This window comes from Dama dama, chromosome X, assembly GCF_033118175.1.
Source record: "Dama dama isolate Ldn47 chromosome X, ASM3311817v1, whole genome shotgun sequence".
Lineage (NCBI taxonomy): Eukaryota > Metazoa > Chordata > Mammalia > Artiodactyla > Cervidae > Dama > Dama dama.
In genome coordinates, this window is record NC_083714.1 from 144,036,734 (window position 1) to 144,042,994 (window position 6,261).

At 54.0% G+C, this 6,261-nt stretch overlaps 1 pseudogene; it reads right to left on the minus strand.

Annotated features, from left to right (window-relative positions):
* Positions 1 to 291: 291 nt before the first annotated feature.
* LOC133052907 (PI-PLC X domain-containing protein 1-like) lies at positions 292 to 3,858 on the minus strand (annotated as a pseudogene).
* Positions 3,859 to 6,261: the final 2,403 nt, after the last annotated feature.

A 6,261-nucleotide genomic window follows, 5' to 3' on the forward strand; every position in this document is an offset into this window, starting at 1 on the left:
GTCAGCCCTGAGGCAGCTTCCGGTTTAGGCTGGTGACGTCACAGGATGTGGCTGAGATGCAGCCTCTGAGATACCCAGCTCCACCCATGCGCCGTCCGTAGGCCTCGAAGCAGCTTCCGGTTCAGCCCAGTGACATCACAGGATGCGAACTAGGAGCGGCCTCCGCAATGCCCAGCCCCTCAGTGTGCCGTCCGTCAGCCCCGAGGTTGGTTCCGGTTCAGGCCGGAAACGTCGCAGCACGTGACTGTGATGCAGCCTCCGCGATGCCCAGCTCCACACATGCGCCGTCCATCAGCCCCAAAGCGGCTTCTGGTTCAACCTAATGTCGTCGCCAACAAACCCGTCAGCCCAGATGAAGTCACCTGCGATGGTGTTGGTACAGCCGGCGGCTGACCCCAGTCACTGACCTCGCACCCATGTGCAAAGGTAGGGGAGCCCGCACTGGGTCAGCTTCTCCAGGGACCAGGCCGGGTGGACGAGGACAAACTCCAGGTTCTCCGTGAGGTTGATGCTGGCCATGAACAGCCTGCCTGGGACAAGAGAGGGGCAGCTCTTCATGGTGCCAGCTGTGGGGTCAGCCGCCCACGTGTGCAGTCACTAACCCACAGAGTCATGTGGCCAACCAAACCATGTGGTCATCGACTCACATGGTCAACCCCCATGGGGTCACTACCCTATGCAATGATCCCTCCACGTGGCCACCAACCCACGTGGTCACCCACCCACGGGTCACCAACCCACAGGGTCTTTCGCCCATGTGACCAGTAACCCCTGGGGTCACCTGCCCACACAGTCACTGTGCCATCACCCACCCAGACTCTGGCCTCTGCAGTGGTCAGAGATTCAGATGTCTGACAGAGACCAAGGTTCAGACAGCAGGGGGCTCACAGGGGTGTTGACTAACGAATTTCTCCTGTTACAGAGGGCAGGCGGGCTCAGCCCTCTGCCTGACAGTGACCCCAGAGATGTCCATGTCCTGACCCTGTGTGGTGGACACAATAATGTCTGTATGGATGTCCATGTCCTGTCTACATCCTGACCCCCTGTGGTGGACACAGTAACATCCCCAAGAATGTCCACACCCTGGTCCCCATGTGGTGAACAGAATAACGTCCTGTAATATGTCCTGTTCCATTTCTCCTCTTGAACCCAAAGCCAGCCCCATTCGCTAGGACATGCGTGTGACCAGGTGTCCCAGTGTGAAGGTGGCACTCACCTGGCTGGCTGCCACTCTTCATGTGCTCCAGGTAGTGGACTAGGTCTCAGGGCTTCACCTGGTTCCCCCACCAGTAGGGGATACTGGGCCACAGTTCTGCATGCTGACTCATGGATGCCTTGTCCTTGTACAACAGGATGATCTGATGGCCCCAGGACCACAGCTGATGCAGAGTCAGCACCTCCTGGGGGGAGAATCACCCAGGTGCCCGTGAGACGTGTGCACAGGGGTTATTGGGGTGCCTTGTGACACAATGTGTCAGTTATTGGGGGTGTCCCAGAATCTATAGTGGTGTGTGGATTGTTGGGGGGGGGGTCTATGAGCAGTGATGGGCTGATTATTGGGTTTTCTGTGAGAAGAGACAGTCATGGGTGGAATAATGGCATGTCTGAATAGAGACACTAGTGGGTAAATTACTGGGGTGTCTGAGTGGAGATGGTGATGGGTGGGTTATGGGGTGTCTTGAGCAGTGATTGGTAGATATTTGGGGTGTTTGAGTGGAGACAGTGGTGGGTAGATTACTTGGGTGTCTTGAGAAGTGATGGGTCAATTATTGGGGTGCCTGAGTGGAAACAGAGGTGGGTGGATTATTGGAATCTGTGCTAAGAAATGGCGGGTGGATTACTGGGGCATCTTGATGCGTGGTTGATGGATTTTAGGAGTGTCTGAGTAGAGACCGGGCAGGGTGCATTATTGGGGGTGCCTGTGACCAGTGATGGGCTGGTTATTGGGGTGTTTGTGTGGAGACAGTGGTGGGTTGATTACTGGGTTTCTGTGAACGGTATAAGCTGGTGTCTGAATCAGCCTCATGCAGGGAGCAGATAGTCTGATTAGAGTGAAGCCTAGTGCTCCCACCACCTGCATTGCGGGCTGATTCTTTACTGTCTGAGCCACCAAGAAAGTCTCCCTGGAGGAGGTGCCGGGGTGCAAACACAGACCCACCTCAGAGGACATGGGAACTCAACTATTGCTTATCTGGGACCAAGAAGGAGCTCTGGTGTCAGCTCAGCTGCACAAAGGGCAAGACCAAGCCTCCGCTTCCTCTCCCAGCTCCCCCAGCTTCTGTGACTTCAGGCTGTGATGCTCTTAGTCCATGGGTCCCCCTTCTGACTCCAGGCTGGTTCCCCAGTAAAGCCATGTCCTTTCCTACCTTTCTGGGAGGCTCTCTGGGTGGAGAACATCTCCTGGAGGAGGGCATGGCAACCCACTCCAGTATTCTTGCCTGGAGAATCCCATGGACAGAGGAGCCTGGTGGGTACAGTCCATATTGTTGCAAAGAGTCAGACACGACTGAGCACAGACAGACACTCCCTAGTTACAAGTACTTTGAAGTTATTTATATTGTTTTCAGGCTCTTTATGATGCCAGTGTTGTGGGTCATGTGTAGTTTCATTTATTCTTTTCCTTTTAAATCGGTGTGATCTGTTTCAGAGACAATGTGGAAAGGTTCACACTTTAGTGGTCAGCTAGGGACAATCCAGAAATCCTTCCTTTCCATCTCTGAACGTAGGTTTGGACTACCTTTATTTATTTCTCTCTCTCTCTCTTTTTTTTTCTTATTTATTCTCAGGGTCAAGGGATGGGAAGGAGGATTTACAAGTTCATAATATAATTTGATTTGATGATGTTACAGAAAAGTGGATGGATGGGTGAATAAATAAATGGATAGAGGGAAGGATGGACAATGGATGGGTTAGTGGGGTTGGATCGGTGTATAGGTGGATGATGGATTGGTCGGTGGATGGATGGATGGATGATGGATGGGTGGATTTATGCATGGATGGGTGGGTGGTTAGACGGATTGGTGAGTGGGTGGGTGGGTGTGTGGATGGATGGACGGATGGGTGGGTCAGTAGTATGTGGTCCATGCACACAGTGGTGTATGACTCACCATGAAAAGGAGTGAAGTTCTGACACACCTTACATTGTGGATGGACCTTGAACACACAACTATCAGTGAGAGAAGCAGACACAGAAGGACACATTTTACATGTCCACTTATAAGAGATGTTCAGAATAGGCAAATTTACAAAGACAGAAGCAGATGAGTGGTGCCTGGGCTTGGGGGAGAAGCATCAAGGGTTATTATGAAAGGGGTACGGGAAGGAGAGCGGTCAAGGGCCCTTCTGTGGATGGAGGAGGCCTGAAGACGTGGAAGCCTCCTCCATGTGGGGACCCCATAGCCTTCCCCATGGGGAAGCACCCGGAAGGGCTGAGAGACCAGGTCCATGGTTCCCTGTCTGCTCCATACCCTCAAGGGCAGGGCCGTGTGGGGGCCCCTCCTCCCAGGGGTGGGGTGGCCGACATAGAACCCTGTAACTATCAAGAGGGTGAGAAAGAGTCTAAAGCTGACTTCCATAGAAAACAGCACTTCCTGTTTGTCCAGCTGTCCATGTGCACTCCCAGTGGGCAATGCCCAGGGTCACAGAGCCAGGGCAGGGCCCTGTGTCCACATAGCCAGAGGAGTGCTGGTGGAGAATGGGGTGCGCTTGCACCTTGAGGAGGTGAGCAGGGTGGTGCTGTCTGGCAGGAACCCTCCCCTCCCAGGCCATGGTGTCTGGTGGCTGCCCATCTGATGACCTGAGCATAGGAGTGTCACCCTGGAAGTGCCCGCCTACCTGGTCCCCACAAGGCATTCCCATGTCGAGATGCCCACCCATGGCTGAGCTTTGCAGCACTTTTTGCAACCAAACTGGCTGGAGTCAAAGGTTTCTCATTTTAATCAGATACTTCTGGTACTACTTATGGAGTTTTTTGGGGGTGGGTGGACACCTTAAACTTTCAGCCCTCCAGGCTCAAGTGCAGAAGATACAGCACAAGCTCTGATGGAAAAGATGGGTGGAAAGGTGAGGGGTCCCCAGGAGTAGGACAGAGTGGCTGAGAAAGCACAATCCCCCCCAGGGTGGCTGGCATGTGTCCTCAAGACAGGCTCTTAGAGGTTCACATACCTTCCGGGTTGAATGGGATAAAGTGGACAGAGAAGGGAAGGTGCTGGTGTGTGTATGTATGTGTGTGCAGTATGTGTGCGTGTGTGTTTGCTGTGTGTTTGGTGTGCATGTATGTGTGTGTGTGCATGTGTCTTTGTGTGTTCAGTGTGCATGTGTGTTTGATGTGTGTGTGTGTTCAGTGTGCCTGTATGGGTGCATGTTTGGCCTTGAGGCTTCCCACACTCGGACCCGTCTCGCAGCCGCATCCCCGCCGAGCCGAGCCTGCGGGGCCTCACCTAGGATGGAGAGGTGGTGCAGGGGCACATCCCAGAGTTGAGAACTCAGCGCTGACATCCAGTCCGCGTTCGCCTTGGTGGCACAGGAAGGAGCTGGGAGAGCTCACCTGCCAGCCCATCAGAGGTCGAGCCTGGGAGATCTGGGGGAGGAAATGGGGCTTTGCATAATTAAATCAGGACGTGCAGAAGACCCAGTGATGGCGGCGTGGAGGCGTGGCTCTGAGAAAAGGGAAACAGCGGACTTCTCTCCAAGAGAAAGGAGGATTGGGTGGTGGAGAGGGGAGAAGAGCTCTAGAGACAGAGAGACTAAGACACAGAGAGAAATGGACAGAGACATGAAGAGAGACAGACAGAAGCAGGGCGAGGGGAGAGAGAGACACAGGAGGTGAAGTGAGGGTTTGAGGGGGAGCAAGGGAGGGAGGAGACAGGGACCAACAGACAGACCCCAGCAGCTCAAGTCTGTTCTCCCTGAGGCTAGAGCTGGCGTGTCCCTCCAGAGGGTGCCCCACCCTCACGCTGTGCACCAGCCCCCTCCACTTGGGGCTGAGAGGGGCCCAGTTGAGCCTGTGGGGTCTCCAGGTATGGGGGCTTCCATCCTAGGGGCGATGGAGCCCAGACACTAGGTCACACCCCCTTCACTCCCCAGAGGCGCTCTCTCCATCGGGTGGGTGTTGCTGCAGTAAAAGTGACTGGACAGGCTCCCAGGATGAAGCACCCACCTGAGCAGCTAAGAAGCTGGGAATGCCTCTGGTCAGGGTCTGAGTGTCCCCTCTCACCTGTTCTGGTGGGTGTCCTGGTGGAGCGGGGACAGATGAGTAAAAACACTATAGAGACTTTACCCACATGGGGCCAAGCATGGCCATCCCATCATGCAAGGAGATGATCTAAAACACAATCACCTGGAGACATGAACTATGACTTCTGAGTGGCGGCTGTGGACTTTTGTCCACCCACCCAGACCCTGATCTCACTCCCGAGCCTCTGTGCCTTGTCTTTCCATGTGGGGGAGGGGCCAGAGCCCTCTTCATGGTGTTGAAGGTGATCTGATGTCTAGGAACCACCCTCCCTCACCCACCATGTCCTGGAAACAGCTTCTACAAAGACCCCTCCCTATAGAGACTCAGATCCTCACTTCCATGACTTGGCCACACAGCCCAGTCCCTCCCCAGAATCATCAGTTGAGGCTGACCCAGTCATTCCCAGGACCAGTCAGAACATGGGCCTATGACCCACTGCTTCTGCCTGTCCAGCCCCATCTTCAGCCACTGTCCCTGCCTGTTCAGAAGCCTCCCCTCACAGCTCCTCCTGAGTCAGGGCCTGTGGTCCACGCGCCATCAAGCCTGCTTTCATGGTGAACACATGCCTGAGCCTTTATTTTTGTGTTTATTGCTCTCCACAGACAGGGTTTGTCCCTATTCTCAAGGTCCCCTCTCTATAGTAATAGTTCCTTTCTGTTGTCATGTTCCCCCCTCTACAGTAATACTTCCCTTCTATTGCCATACTGGCCCCTCCAGAGTAATAGTTCCCCTTCTATAGTAATAGCCCCCTCTAATATCATAGCTGGAGAAAGGCATGGTAACCCACTCCAGTATTCTTGCCTGGAGAATCCCATGGCCAGAGGAGCTTGGCGGGCTCCGTGTGGTGAGTCCATGGAGTCACAGAGTTGGACACGACTGAACGACCAGCACTAATGTCATAGTGTTTAGAGTAATAGCCCTCTATTCTCAAAATTCCACTTCTACAGTAACTGTGCTCCTCTACTGCCATAGTCCCCCCTCTGTGATAATAGTCCTCCTTAATTGTATTACTCCCCTTCTATTGT